Here is a 16,113-nt window from a genome sequence, read left to right as displayed (position 1 = left end):
ACTGTGTAGCCCAGGCTGGCCTCCAACTCACAGTTCTTGCTTCCCTGCTGAGTGTTGGGCTTTACATCTTGCTCTTCTGAAGGACTCTCAGCTCTGGCTGCACCAGTTACAGGTGCCCAGACTGCTAGTGTAGACAGAGATACATTTCTGCAGTGGCTTCTGAAAGGATGAGCATGCTTTACTTGGATGAAAGTAGGGCAGACTTTCCCCTTTTGTCCGTGTCTCCAAAGCCAGGCTAGGACTTTTACCTCTAGAGCAGCTAGAGGCAGGAGGCAAAGTAAGGTTGCATTTCCCAGTCCCCTTGTGAGACACATCAGTCAACAGCAGGTGTGAGAACTTCCATAGAGTTCTCTCCTTCCACAGAACCTGCAGTCTGAGATTATAGCTACTCCATCAGCCAGGGCCCCAGATTTCACCCCTGCAGTGGGACTAACAAGACATCTTTAATTTTTAGATAGGGTTTCATATATTCCAGTCTGGCTTTGAACTGACTGTGTATTGGAGGATGACCTTGAACTTCTGATCTTCCTGCTATCATCTCTCAGATATGGGATTACAGGCACCACAGCTGGTTTATATAACTGTAGAGATTGAACCAGGCTTTCATGCGTGTTAGACTAGCAGTCTACCGACCAGGCTATATCCACAACCCCAGACAGCCGGCTTCTGGTGATAATCACAGCACTGGCTGTCCAGTCTTGACCAGCAGAGGAAGGTAAGATTTGCTGTAAACCAATCTCTTTGCTTGATCCCAGAATGCAGCCTTAATGAGTGACAGGCTCTGGTTCCCAGGACTACAGTCACATCATTTCTGGAACCCACTTCCCTAATCTCCACTCTGATACTGATAGTAATACTGCTGTGGTCCAGGCTAGGTTGGAGGCTCGCTTCTCACCTCTTCACAAGGTCCACTGCTGGTGTTTGTTCCCAGACCTTCTGGGATCATGAGGCACTGGGACTTTTGAGCATTAATCTTTTCATTTTCAGTGGAAGCTTTCTGCTCAGGGAGAAACAGTTTGATACCAGCAGACAGTCAAATTCATAGACACAGAGAAGAAAACCCATCTGAATGGGCAGAAACCTCTAATCTCTGTGAGGGGTCAGCATGACAGGCTGGACTAGGGACTACCAGGTCCTGTAGAAGACAGGCAGGAGGCAGAACCAGATCCTCCCAGGTGGACATATGTTGAGACAGAGCCAAGAGTCTATGCTTCATGCTTGGAATCAGAGCCAAGATGTTGGGTGTGGTCGGATAGATACTGTGGAGTCAATTCTATTGGACAGCAAACAGGGCTGGGGCAGAGAACTTAAACAGGGAACTTGGATGTCAGGAAGTCAGTATGATTTCTTGGGAGTATTTCTTTGTAAGGGCAGGAGAAATACTGGTGCCCATGCATGTACTGCGGGCGAAGTTTGTCCTCTAAAGGGTGTGGGGACAAGGGAGTTGGGTATTGTGTAGAACAAGGGTGAACAGAGAGATAGTCAGGGAGCTGAGAGTGGACACAAGAGGGATGGAGCCACTTAGGAAGTCCTGCCTGCCGGGGCCACCCCCTTAGTGACCACAGTGACAGTTTGCAGGCAAGATGGAGACAAACACAGGGAGGAACATCTCTGTACTGTGAGCATGAGAAGGGGCTTCTGGACTCAATTTCCCCTAGGTGGTTTGTTTAGCTTATTTATTTATTTATTTACTTTTGAGACAGGGTCTCTCTGTGTATCCCTGGTTGTCCTGGAATTCACTTTGTAGATCAGGCTAGTCTCAAACCACAGAGATCAGCCTGCCTCTGCCTCCTGAGTGCTAGTATTAAAGGTGTGAACCACCTTGCCTGACTTATTTTTTTTATTTATGTGTATGGGTATTTTGCCATATATATATATATATGTTCAGTATACATGCCTGGTGCCCTTGGCGGCCAGAAGAGGCAATGGATCCTTTAGAACTGAAGTTATAGGTGGCTGTGAGCTGCCATGTGGGTGCTGGGAACTAAACGCAGGTCCTTTGGAAGAGTAACCAATGCTCTTAACTGCTGAGCCATCTCTCCTAGCCTATTTAGTTTAAAGACACAGTGTCCAGGTAGTACACCCACCGCGTATCTCAGGTCTGTCTACATAACCATCCATAGCATGTTGCCCACTGGCTGGCTGAGTGACTCCCACTCATAGAGAAAAGGTGGGCAGTACATCTTGCTGGCCTTGATGGTAAGTTTTGCAAATAAAGTCTCCATAAAGATGTTAGCACTAATGAAAACACAGTTCATGCAATTTTGATCAGAATTTCTTTAGGAAATAACCCCAAGAAGCTGGCTGTAGTGATATACACAATCTCAGAACTAGAAAGCCTATGGCAGAAGGGTTCCAGGCTAGCCTCAGTTACAGATTGGTGAGACCTTGTCTCATACAAGCAGCAATAAATTTTAGGGCCAGGGGTTGGCGATGTGGCCCAGTGGCTGAGTGCTTAGCATGCTCAAGACGCTGGGTTCAATACCCTGCACAGGAAGAGGGAAAGGGAAGGAGGGAGAGAGGAAGAGAGGGATAGACTCAGGGCTTTCAGTTGCTTGGTTTCTAGCTCCCTACCTTCTGCCCTTGGTCCTCTGTCACCATCTTTCTCATCCTCTTCCTGCGCTCACAACTGTTCCTTCTCAAAGCTCTTTGATGCTGCCCCCCCCTTTTTTTCCTCTCTCTAACAGTCCTGGCTGTCATGGAACTTGCTCTATAGACTAGGCTGGCCTCGAATTCACTGAGATGCACCTGCTTCTGCCTCCCAAGTGCTGGGATTAAAGGCGTGCACCACCACTGCCGGTCTCTCCCCACACCCCTCAGGTGATTCCTCATGGGTTATCTGTTCCTGAGTGACAGCTAGCCCAGATGCCTCATGACTTTTGACCCTTCAGGTTTGTTATTCCTCTTCTATTTTTTACAACCCCAGCTCTGTCTCATCCATTGCTGAGCAATGGGCCTCTTGCTCAGTATCCCGCCTCCTCTCAGTAGCCTGCAGTTCTGCCTCTGGAGCCAAATCACCTCCCACAACAAACTACAGTAGCCTCGCCCGACTCCCATACACCTAGCTCCTTCCTCTGGCTCACCTGGCCACTAGTGGGATCTTTCTAAACTACACAATAGACTACTTTGCTTCTTCTTAAGCCCTTTGGTGGCTCTTGCTGATGCTCCATCAACTTGGCGGGGGGAGCGGGCTCTGCCCAGCAGCCTGGTTTCTATGTTTCCTACTTCTGGAGCCCCAAGAGCTCAGACCTGAGCAGTTTGCCTTGGAACCTTTGCAGGGACAGTTGCCTTGGCCCGCATCTGTGCAGAAGGATGTGGCTTCAGCAGAGGAGCTCAGCTTCCAGAGCACAATAATGATCCTTCTGTTAAGTTTCAGCCAGTCCCACCCGAGATCCCTGCAGCCCTTTGGCCTGCCTGAAGCGGACACACATGTCTTGGCAGCTGGTTGTCTTTCTGCAGCACCAGAAAAGAAAGGTGACTAGCTCCTGAAGCTCCTGTAGCTTCCTGGCTCTGGGAAGGAACAGTCTTGAGACCAAGAGGACAAGAAAGATGGTGACACAGGACCAGGGGCAAAGAGCAGGGAAACAGGAATTAAACAAGTAAAAGCTCTTATTGGATCTCCCCTCCCTCCCCTGCTTTCTTTCTTCTTTCTATTCTTTTTTTCTCCCCTGACTGGAGGCTCAAGCTATGTCAGCACGTCCCACACTTTAAGCCAGCGGGGTCTTCCATTCCTCCCAGAGAATGAGGGCACTGCTTTCTAACTCTGAGGTCCAAAGAGGGACAGGCCGATGACACCTCCACTGCCCATAGCCCTCACGGGTTGACTTCACCATCTGCCCTTGAGCTGTGGCTAGTAGGGAATAGGAAGCCTGCTACCCGACTGACAGGCGGCAGCCTTGTGCACTGAGGACCTTGAACCATAGCCAGAATGGCTTCAGGAAGCCAGCTCCTGAGTCCACCTGCAGCCACTCAGGACCTCAGACTTCTTTCCTTTTGCTTTCTTTCTCTCTGTATGCTGAGACGGGGCACAGCCAAGAACGAGGGCACGGCAAAGACGTGAGAAAGACTGGAAATGAGCATAGAAAGGCAGAAATCATCGACCTGCCTTCTGAGACCACGTGGACAGTTGTCAGGCACCTTCAGAAACCATGTTCTCATCGTGAAGGGTACATTTGATACTTCACGGCCACCCCACATGGGTGCAGATGACCCCATTGTACATGTCCAGACATGTACAATGAGGAAACAGTGATTGGGGGATAAATGGCAGATCCCGAGAGGTGGTAGTTGAGTCATGTGACTCCAGTTTCCCTTTTCTCTCTACTTTTCTCACAAAGGCTAAGTTTAAATGATAAGCAGACATATTCAGAACCACCCAGCACCAGGCCACCTTCCACCCAGCCTGAGTCCTGGGGAAGAACGACACAGTTCCCACGCTGTCTGCCTTGTCCTTCACTTTCAGTGTCCACAGGGTAAGACCCCTGCTGTGTGTTCTCCTCCTAAAGGTTCCATTCACCACCTACTGGGCCCCTAGTGTAGACTCCAGTGATTGTTCTCCCTTTCTTGGGGCCTGGCTCCATCATTTCCGCTTTTATTTTTTCATACAGTCTCCACTACCTTGGACCCTAAATCTTGCTCCTGGCCTGGCGACCTCCCTGGCAGCCCAGAACACATTTGTTCTGCCAGTATTTTGGGAGGGGTTCTTACAGTGGTCTTGGCCTGAGGTGCTTGACTCTAGGGGGTTACTTTGTCTTCCTCTGTCTGCTTTATCCCTGGATTCTGAATACTCAGTAGTTTGAATCCTTCCCTTGGTGTGATCAAAACGAAACTTTAAAGCTTCTGATGAATATTGCCAAACAGCTTTCTGCCAATGCCGCGCCAGTCCACCAGTTGTTTGAGAATGATTATTTCGCAATGCCCTTACCATTCTGGGTTTTGGAGGGGAAAGCATTAGTCTTTATAGTTCAGTGAGCAAAGTCATCTGGTCACACCGTCGGGACACTCTTACTCTCCCCTGAAATACTTTCCTCCACGGCCTGGGCGTGCAGCCACTCCCCCTTCGTGCTGCCACCACCTTCCGCAGAACGGCGGCAAGCCCACATAGATTTCCTAGAGCCAGTTTCAAACTCCTTTAGAGAACAACATAGCTCTTTCTTAAACGATTCCATTCAGCACCTCTTTCGGTAAAAATCCTAACACATAACCCATTGCTAGGCATGAATGTAAATTCCAGGTCAGCCTGGGCCACATACTAAGACCTCATCTGAAAACCCAAAACTAAAGAAAGCAAGCCATAATACAAAGCAAAACAAGCAGCCCATGAGAGGAAGCCTAGAGGTCCACTTCCTGTAGCTCCAGAAGTCTGGCTTACCTGAGCAGGGACCTTTGGAGACTTGTATCCTCGTCTCTGGAGAAGAGCCGTCCAGGCAATCAGGACCTGAAAGGAGAGGAGCCATTCACAGAAGTGACTGGAACAAGACAGCCACACAGGTGAGCTGGTACAAAGACCTCAGTGCTCCGCCTCACCTGGAGGCACTGCCACACCCTCCCTGTCGCCAGGACTGGAGTTTGAGGTACGGCTATTCTAGCAGAAGTTGCAGCCAGAGGGGATGAGGGCGGGGCTTATGCAACAGAAAGTGAAGAAGATTGACAGGTGGGAGGGGCTCCGCGCGAGGTGGACGATCCTTCCACGTGGACTGCTGCAACCAGGCGGACTGCTCAGGTTGAAAGGGGCGCTGCAAAGTGGAAAATTCAGAGCCCTGCTGTGGACCCGGGTTTAATCTTGTAGGCGAAGCCAGAACAATTAGAGTGCTCTCTGGTAGCAGTGTGTAATCTCTGCCTCCCTTAGATAGGGGCGCGGGGGTGGGGGTGGGGGGTGAGGTCCGCCGGGGTCGAGCCTGGTCGGGAAAGAGGGTTGCTGGCCTCCTTGGCTGGAGTTCAGAAAGGAAGCAGCGTTATGGGGAAAAACCAGAGGGAATATCTGTAGCAGTTAAGAGGAAAAGATATGCAGAACAGCGGAAGGAGGGTTGAGCAGGGACATTTCATGAACCCTGCTGTGTCGTCGGAGGGGATTCATGTGAGTAGAGGTCTTTGGACTTGATGCGACAGACTCCCTATACCCCTCTAGCTTCCGCAGCCCAGGGATCCTGGCCCTATGCCCTAGAAAAGTCGTCCTGTCTCCTGTAGGGCCCCCCTCCTTCAGCTCCGCCCCTCTCCTCATGTGAGGGCCACACACCCAAATCACTAACCAATCCTTGACTGTCCTGCCATTTGCCTCTATCAAGCTCAGCCCCTACCCAAAACAGCCAGAGAGACCCTCATCTTGCCCTCCACCTTCTCCAACTCCACTGTCCTGTGCTGTCTAAAGCCCTTCTATGATCCCTCCTGAGTAAGGTTACCCACCACATTCCTTAGAGACCTCCCCCCAAGACCATACTTGATCACTGAATGAATCCGAAATCTGAGACTGAATTTATCTTTATCTCATAACCAAGTACATCATGAAAGCACTGGTGGGAGTGTCTTTTCTCATAGCTTGGCTCCCTCTGGTTGAGACTTTGGCTCCAGGGAAAGCCCGGTTCTAGTCCAGCTGTCCTCCAGCAGCCCTCCCCTGGAACACTGGGGATAAGGCAGGATCATGGCTCACTATGGATAGCATCAAAGGAGCATCCATTTAGTTGCTCTCTGGTCAGGGTGAGTAGGAGGAGGCCCATAGGTTCAGGTTCTATTCAAGGTGACTCTGAATTCCCCAGAGGCACCAGGTCCATGTGGTACCCTGGCCTTTTCTCTCAGAGAGAAGGTCCTGCCCCAACCCTAATCCTTGGGAGTCCAGTCCAGTGGAAACTGAGAGGTTATCTTGCTGACCTGGCCTCTTGGAGATCCGGGGAGATCCTGATCCTCTCCTTGGAATCCTGCCTCCTTACTCTCGATAGGTGGGTGATTCAAGAATACAGTCTAGCAAGCCCCTAGAAGTAAACTTAAAGGAGGCAGGTCCCACCCCACCTGCCTGAGCCTGTGTGACTCAGCCTCTACTGCCCTTTGGGCAGTCCTTCCTGCTGGAGAGGGGACATCAAGGCAGTCAGGGCCTGAAAGGAGATGACCGAAACAGTCTGTGGAACTCAAGACAGCCACTGTGGGAGGAGCTCACTCCAGTCTCTGACCTCCTACAGTTTACCAAACTGTCCCCACCAACTGTATAGCTCTCTCATTCCCAAAATTCCCTGCATGTAGTTTCCAAGTAGAACTAAATGACAGGAACTGGTTCCTGAAGGGAAATGAAATCTTGGTAACCTTGACATTCTAGGCCCCCTTTTCAAAGAAAAGAAAAAAAATTAGATAATTGATATTCTGAGCCAGACCTTGTTTTGAAATATGTTCTTCCTTGTCCCTTCACAAACGAGAGTCTTTCTTCCTCTTTGAAAATAGGGTCTTATCAAGTCAGGTAGTAGAAATGGAGAAAATCCAATTAGAGCCTTCTTCTGCCAACTACACATCTCAATATACTACCAGGTAGGGCAGAATCAGTTCTTGCCATAGCCCCCTCATTGGCATCATTTAGTACACACCAGTTTGAAATGGCATCAGTTGGAAATGCTGAAACAGAAGGACCTTTCATCCCTGGGTGAGCGGAGCCGCTGCTTTCCTCTCCTGGTCCTGGAAGCTGGCTGTGTCTGGCTGGAGTCAGGGCCTCTAGCTTAAATAGGCGGCGGGAATGGGGCAGGGCAGGCCTGTGGGGTGGGCATGGAAACTGGGCCATTTACCCAGCACAGCAAAGCAGTGTCTGAGGAGCCAGCAGTGGTCTAGACACACGCCTGTCTGCCTAACTGCTTGTCCTCCAGGTGGCCAGGAGCCCACAGGGCCTTAGACCACAGACCAGCACCTGGGGTGACCCTTGATGGATGTGTAGCTCTAAGTGAGACTGTGGTGCCTGGATACTCCAAGTGTACTCAGGTTCCTGGATGCCTCTGCCTTTCCTGGATAATGGGACCAACTGGAGCTGAATGGACTGTTCCCTAGAACCACCAGCAGCTCAGCAGGGTACCTCTTCAAGCCTGTCTGTACGTTTTTTAGAAACAAAGATAACTCTGATTTCACATCTGCAGAAATAATGGTTTCAACACCAAGGCAGGAAGAAAGGTGCGCACACTCAGGCTGCCTGTGTGTGTATTTGGTTGAGACTGTGAGTGCCGAGTGTGCAGAAGTGCCCAGAGCAGCTGCAGAACAATGCTGAAGATCACCCCTTCAAACCTCAGCAGTGTTTGAAGGTCTGTGGGGGAACTGAGAGCTTTACTTGGTTGGTTCAGTTTGACCTTCTGCTGAGTCAAGGCAGTAGCCCTGGAAGCTAGACCCTCAACTAGCAGGAAACTAAGATGAAACAATAGTTTGTTATTTTATGCTGGTAAAATTTTACACTTAAAAGTAAAAGTGAATTTGTTAATGCATAGTTGGAGTCACATATAAGAACTCTTCCTTAACAGGAAAAATATAGATTTCTAGTTTGATTTAAAAAATATTTATTCTTCATTTGCAAAAAGATAGCAACTTAGAGGTCCTGGGTTTCTTGATGGAATCAGAAAAATAAATCAGCTTTGCCATAAATGCTGATGAAAAAGAAGCTGAGGCCGCATTATGTACAAACTCATCCGCCCATCTTCAGTTGTCCTGGGTTTTGGGCCTAGAACCCTTTCAGGTGCTCAGAGCTGCACTCATGGAAAGAACATGCATTTCAGAGCGCAGTTTGGGTTCAGATCAGACCCCGAGTAACACTGGGCCTTCACTTAGCCTCTCTGAGCCGTCTTTGGCTAACTATCACTTTGCAGGGTTGTTGGGAGAATGTAGAGATGATATGGTATTAGGAGAAATGCTTAATAGATACCTAGTGATCTGTTGTCTACTTTGGAAAGATAATTCTACAGGGGGATGGGCAGGAAGGGCAAAGTGCAGGAAAGCCAATGCGGGAGCGGAAGCAGGAAGACAACAGAATAAAGAGTGGTCACATATATGGGGGACATGTAAGAGAGCAGCATGATGTCATAGACTGAGTGTGTCCTCTCCCCATGCTCATTGGTTGAAGTCCTAGGCCTCCAGTGTGACTTTAATTGAAGACAGGGCTTGTAAGGAAGTAATTACAGTTAAATGAGATCATAAGGGTAGGGCCCTGATCAGATAAGGCTTTTTTTTTTTTTTTAAAGAAGAGAGATACTGCAGAATATTCACACCCAGTGAAGGCTTGTGGAGGCTCATAGAGAAGGTGGCCATCTATAAGCCAGGAAGGGAGTCCTCACTGAAATCAGGCAGACCTTAATCCCAGGACTATGAGAAACTAAATGCCATTTGTTCAAGCCACCCAATCTGTGCACCTTCACGGCAGGTGAAGCAGACTGATACCAATGAGTGGGAGGAAGAGGTAGCTAGCAGGATATTCTGAGGTTTCCCAGTTCAGGCAGTCACTCCGCACCCAGCGTGTGAGCATTGTGTGAGCACTGTATAGCATTTATGTGTGTGCCAGGCGACAATAAGACTCAGAGCTGAGGTCTGGGCTGGAGCAGAGATTGGGAATTATTAGAGTGTAGATGAAGTCTTTGGAGTGACAACATCTTGTCAGATCATTTATTCTTTCTTCTTCAGTTGGTTCATTCTAATTCTAATTCTTGTTACATAAGATAGCTTTTGTCTTTTACACCTTTATAAAAAAAGCAGACATCCACCTTGGCTTTTAAAAGGCTTAACTGTGTACTAATTCGTCCTGGTCCCGCTACACGACTATTTTCGTCCTACTTTACAATCTGATCCTGTTTAGGATCATAACTGAGCTAACACCCACATGTTTGGTTAGAATCACCCTTTCCCCTGAGCTCACTATGTATTCAATATCTGTGATGCCAACTCTTTTGTCATTCTTAGCCTGTCTCAAAACAGCATATCTTCTTTTCATTTCAACTCAGTGGCTAATCTACAATTCAAGATGTTGGCTAGCAAGTGTTCACTTCTCCTCCGAGTTAACCTGAAGGGCACCGTGTATGTTCTTTAGCTCTAGGGTGGGTGTGCAGGTCACCTCTCTTCCCCTCATTCCCTCCTCGAAGGCTGCATCCTGTCACTGCTCTCCAAACCCATTTTAGCCTGTGGTCCCCACTTCCCCAGTTCTAAACCAGTTATTTGCTCCTGCTTTCTTTTCTGCATTTTTTTTGGTTTGATGTCTGCTTCATTCCCAGCATCACTGACTCCTTTGTTCTATTGTTTCAATTTTCTGTCCTTTACTCCTTCCAGGTGTTTCTCAATTCTTTTATGTTTTCAAGTTGGAATTACAGCCATTATCTGTTCTGATCTATTCCTCACTGTACTTTTTTGAGGGGTTCATTTGGGACTTTTAAGTTATTACCAAGTTCTTCCTATTTGTTCCTTAGATCTTTAAGAATCCATCTTTTTGGTTATTTGGGGGTTTGTTTTTTGAGACAGTCTCACTCTTTAACTCAGGTTGGTCTTGAATTCAAGGCAATCTTCCGGCTTCAGCCTCTCAAGTGCTGAGATTACAGGTATGGCCACCACACCTAGCTCAGATTCCATCACTTAAAAGCTGTATTGATTGATATTTCTCGAGGGCCTACTGCTCATTAGTTAGCATTTGTAGTCAACTGCTTTTCTTCCAAGTTTAGGGCAATAACATCCAGAGTCTTCAGCTAGGGCTGCTTTGGGGGCCATTTCTGACTAAATAATTCATTTGTTCTATCTTGTTCCTAAAAAGAATGGAAAGGATTTCAACTATGCTCCTGTGTAAAATTTCACATGTTCTTTTTTCTTTCCTCCCCTTTCCCCTTTCATTTCATCTGTGTTCACATTCCATTTCTCTCAATAAAGACAGAACACCCTAGAGGCATCCAGGCGAGTTTGAAGACAAAGAGGTCGAGGGGTTGGGTGGCCTCAGGTAGACACAGAGCTGATATGACTGAGGCTTGTCCTATCGATCTTTTGCTGGTAGTTTTGAAATGACCCTTTGTTTTACGTTCCTGTTTGAATGGCTGTAACACAGAAGAGGCCACTGGGGTGTGACTCACTCTGTCAGCCCTGAGAGGGAAACGCTTTTTCTGTTGTTGCTCAATGGGGACGGCACTAAAAATGGCAAGAGACACAGGTGATAGTGTTGGCTGGCTGAATGTAGACAGAATTGCTCCCCGCACCCCACCTCCCCTACACACACCTCGTCCTCCCAAAGTCATTATTGAGTGAGTATTGAACTCACAGAAGTGTTTTCTGTTTTCTGAATCTGAGATCTCCCTGTTTGGAGGGCAAATGGAATCTGGTAGAGAGGAAGGTTTCTTTGACCCTCTGTTCCCAAAGAACTCCAGAGTGGCCTCATTTCACACTTCTTGGGAGCCAGGTTTTGGAGTGACAGATTGATTGCTGTATGGGTGGTTACCAAAAAAGAATCTATTTTATTAGCTGTTTGTCTTGCAAAGTGAAATCATTTTTTAAAACATTATCAAAATGTCATCATCCCAGGGATAGAGCGTGTTCTCCAGCTCTGAGGGAAGATCTCAGTTCCGCAGGTAAAGAGCTGTCATGTCATGGTCTAGCCCCAGCCCCTGAGTGACAAGTTAGGCAGGCGAGCTTAGTCCTGGCTCCCTGAACCAACAGCTGTCATGCTGACCCCTTTTAATTATTGTCTTTGTTTTCAACACAAGGGAAGCAAAAGTCTAGAGATTCATGTATAGGAGAGACCATGTATAGGTAACTTTGTCTTTTCTGTTTGAGGAAGAAAAATGTTTCACCTACTGATTTTTTTCAGATTAAATTTAGAAGATATATTAAGAAATTAAAAAAATATTTTGTGCTAGGTGTTGGGGGCACACACATTTAATCCCAGCACTTGGGAGGCAGAGGCAGGCAGATCTCTGAGTTCGAGGCCAGCCTGGTCTACACAGTGAATTTCAGCCAGGGAAACACAGAGAAACCCTGTTTCAAAAAATAAAAAATAAAAAGTATTTTGTTTGAAGTGTCTGGATATGTAGCTCAGGGGTGCAACACTTGCCTAGCTCGGGTGAGGCCCTGGATCAGCTCTTCAGCACAGGGGTGACAGGTATTTGGTTTCCTTTTGTGGCAATTAAGGAGATCCAGAGAGAGTGGGGGTTACTGAGAGAAGGCAAGAGTGGAGTGCCGCCCTCTCTCTAAACGTGCTCATCCGCTCATCCGTCTTGACTGCCCATCCTCCTCAGCAGCTGACTGTACCTTGGGCCCCTACCTCCCCTTAACCTGTCCTGTTTAGAGTCAAGGCCAATCACAGTTAGAGGCCATCTTCAGACCTACTCTCCCTCCCTGCACTGTCACCCCTTTCAACCCCCCCCCCCCCCCACTTAGTTCTTGTTTGTACACAGGCTGGGATGTCGTTATTGAACCTGTATCTCGCCCCTGCCATCACTCCACATCCAAGCCCATGATCTCCACATGATGGGGTGTGGGTGGGTGGGTGGTTGTCCTTCTGCCCTTGTTCAGCCTCTTCAGATAGCCCACCACCCACATGGTAGCTCCTCTCCCTGGCCTCCTGGTGATCAGGGCATGTCCTCTCTAGCATCATCTCTACTCCTTCTTCCTCCCACTGCCTCATGTGTGGACCCAACCTCTAGTCCTCCTCTTGCCTAGAAACATGTTCTTCATGACTCCATGTCTGTATCTATGCTGTCCCTTGTGTCAGGAGCACCCTTCTTAGGTGGTCCACTTGGCACCTGTTAGGAAATCATTTTGTGTAACTGGAAAACCATTTTGTGTGAGATGGAATAGTGTAATGACTGCAAGGGAGGAGCCAGACACGAAGTAGCTCAGATATGAGCCAAGCCTAAGGCAGGCTTTGATATGGTAACGAACCAACCTGGAGGTGGCTCTGGTTGCTCTGTTAGTGAACTAGACCTAAGCCACGAACCCCGGTAGTGCAAAACTAATGCACATTAGAATTATACAAAAGCTGGAACTCTGGAGATGGCCCCTAGGACCGTACCCCTGTACTCCCTAGACACATCTTAAGACTGCACTGATACACATCAACAAGGACTATGAGACTGGCCACTGTGAGGATCTGGTTTCCAGCACCAGAGCTGAGTTCTCATGAGCTTCCTGTGAGCGCTAGCTGTGGGCTGACATCTTCACAACAACAGTGCCATCTCCTCCCTGGCTGCCACAGATGAAGGAGTTCATGGCAGATGCAGGTAGAACTTGCAAGCCCCTGAAGCATTTTCACTGCAGAGGATTCACTAGTGGAACCCTCCAGCAGTTTCTGTTCCACCGGCAGTCCCCAATCAGTGAGATGCCTGTTATATGAGATTACTGCAACCTTTATATTAGCATGGTATTGTAAGGAATGCTTGTGTGATAAACCAAGTGTATCTGAAAGACAAATATCGTGCAGACATCCTAGACACTGGTGCTCCTCGGCCCATTAGCAGTGCTCTCTGCAGCACCCATCCCCCAAAGCTTAAATCTGAGGCTGCCAGTCCCTTCTTAGATTGGCATCTCTAAGTTTTGTTTTTCTAAGCTTTTATTTTTATTTTATGGTTATGAATGTTTGCTTGAAGTGTGTCTATGCACCGTGTGTGTGTCTGCTGCTCACAGAGGCCAGAAGAGTGCACTGGTTCCCCTGGAGCTGGAGTTACAAATGGTTGTGGCTGCCATGTAGATGCTGGGGACTGGACCTCTGGGTTTTCTGCAAGAGCAGCAAGTGCTCCTAACCACTGAGCCATCTCTCTAGTTCTGTGCTTAAGCTTTTTACGAGAACTAAGAGCATGAGTACCAAAGCCAGCAGGGCTCAGTCCCCAGGGAACACTGGGGGAACTTTAATGGGAGAAATAAAATGATTTCTAGCCATGCCTGCATGTCAGCCACCAAAAGGTTCAATTCTCTGCATCCACCAGGAGCACAGTGGGGATTGCTCCTGATTGAACTAATGCACCAATTAGGCTGCTTGTCATCAAGGAAGACTTGCAAAAGTGGAGCCTTGAAGGCTAGAGGTCTTGTGTGAACTCATGTAGGTGGTATTGGCACTGGCGGCCTGCTGGGATCACTGCCATCATTATCTTCATCAAGATGGTGTTTACCATGTGCTAGGTATTGTGCTAAGAACATTGTATGTGTATTTTCTTGCTTTAGAACCTGAAACAGTTTGGTAGTTTTGTCCCTATACTCAGAGAGGAAAATTGCGAGTCAGAGTGGGGTAGAAACTTAAGTGGCTTGCACAGTCATATAGCTAAGAATGGCACAGCCAAGATCCTATGGGTAAAACTTCTCTGATTACTCTGAATGGTTAACAAATACACAATGGTCACAGGCAAGGGAGAAACACCGTGGAGCAGTGGGAGAGCTTGCTGGCAACTTCCCTTTCATTTTGCCACTCTGGTCTAAGAGAGGTATGAAGTGGATGCTGCTATGATTTGTTGTTAGTACTTGAATGTGAACAGGTCTATCATCTGCTGTTTTAGGTGTCTAACCAAAGCTTCAGGGGATACCTCATAATGTATAAATCAGGTAGACCTATTGCTGTAGGCTGCGGGATAGGAAGGGACACCGGCCAAGCCCCATGTCACTTATCAGGTCTGTCAGCCTTCCCTCCTAAGCCCCACCTCTGTGTACAAGCCAGTGTGACCTTTCCGTACACTGGTGAGCACACTCCCAACTGAACCACTCTCATGGCCTCAAGCAAGATCCATGCCCTGTGCCCACTCACCTCTCCTGGCTTGTTCTTTGCCAACCTTATTGTCACATCTCCTTATTCTCAGAGACATCTGTGTCTTTCTAAGGTCCCTTCTTCAGCATGAAATCAGCATCTTGTCTAGCTAGTGTATACTCACTCGAGTTTCAGCCTATCACTCTCTTGGGGAGAGGTCCTATTCAGGGGCAGGCTGTGGTAGGGCTAGAACCAGATTCCTACAGTTAGGTAAGGCTGTTGGGACAATGACTGTAGAGAGTAATGCTTGTGCCTCAGACATGCCTCTCCACAAGGAAGTGTGCATCTGGTTTTGGGATGTGAGGACCTTGTCTGGGAAAGAGAACACACAAGGGTGCTGTGCTGGACAGGGTCAGGGCTGTGATCACTTCGTTATCTGCTAACGCTCTCAATGTGGATACTGATTCTCAAGTCTGGCAGGGAGAAAAAAAATGGGGGATGGTGGTGGTAAAGGACATAACATTGGGGCTCATCCATTTTTGGTTTAGTGTGGAAAGAAGAACTAAAAGGAGCACCGAGAAAGGGGGAGGATCTTGGGGACGGTGGCTAAAATGTAGCACTGTTCTTATTTGGTTCTCAATTTTTTTTCTTTCTACTTAGAATAGTTGAAAAGGAATAGCGTGTGGCCGTCCCTGAGATGCGAGAACCATGTGTCAACGCTGTGGCTGAACCCCTTACTCTGTGTTTGCCTCCTCACACTGCCTCTTTGAGCCTGGAGGGAGGGAGGGAGCCTGGCCTGAGGTGGCCTGTGCTGGCATCTCTGAAGCAGTTGTGGCTAGCCCTGCCTCCTCCAGAAACCACCCAAACACTGGCTCTTTACTTCTCTTGACCAGAAATAAATGCATAGACCCGTGTTCTCAGGCCATCCTGAGGGAAGTGAACACTAAAATCACCTCACAAATTGCTCTTCTTTCCCTCAGCTCAATGTTGTGTTTTGTTCATGCTAACTACATTAAAAGTGAACAGTAATTATCATTCTTAAAATAGAATCCCCAAATTCCCAAGTTGGGAAAGAAAACTACCTAGGAATAAAAAGACATAGCCCTATGTGAAATGCCATTCCATTAGCCACAGAACCTTTTATGAGCCTCGGTGGGGAGCGCCTGTCAAGTGGGATTTGTGGCAGAGCATTTGTGGCAGAGCACACCACGGCGACGGTACCCATGGTTGCCTTTCACTCTGTCCCTCCAACTGAAGGAAGCCTTTGACATCTGTGGCCAGGAGCACTGGGAGTTCACCAAACTCTAATTACATTTCTTTTTTTAAATATTGGTAAACTGTCTCTCTGTTGTTGTTTAAAACATTTGAAAATACCGAGTCTGTAGTTGTTGGCTCTGGACAAAGAGGGCAGCTCCCAGGCCTCTTCTGGCCAAACCTTTGCCTGCTTCTCTGGGATTTTAGCTTTGAAT

General features: G+C 48.0%; 1 protein-coding gene across 1 annotated transcript in view; it reads right to left on the bottom strand.

Annotated features, from left to right (window-relative positions):
* The window catches only part of Smpd3 (sphingomyelin phosphodiesterase 3), an 84,265-nt gene that overhangs the window by 23,406 nt on the left and 44,746 nt on the right, over nucleotides 1-16,113 (bottom strand). Inside the window, exon 2 of the mRNA XM_048437026.3 lies at nucleotides 5,372-5,437. The gene's annotated coding sequence lies outside the window, so the exon portion shown is untranslated. The remainder of the gene's footprint in view (nucleotides 1-5,371; nucleotides 5,438-16,113) is intronic.

Source organism: Myodes glareolus, chromosome 22 (assembly GCF_982192425.1).
Source record: "Myodes glareolus chromosome 22, mMyoGla1.1, whole genome shotgun sequence".
NCBI lineage: Eukaryota > Metazoa > Chordata > Mammalia > Rodentia > Cricetidae > Myodes > Myodes glareolus.
This window is presented reverse-complemented; position numbering and strand designations above follow the sequence as displayed.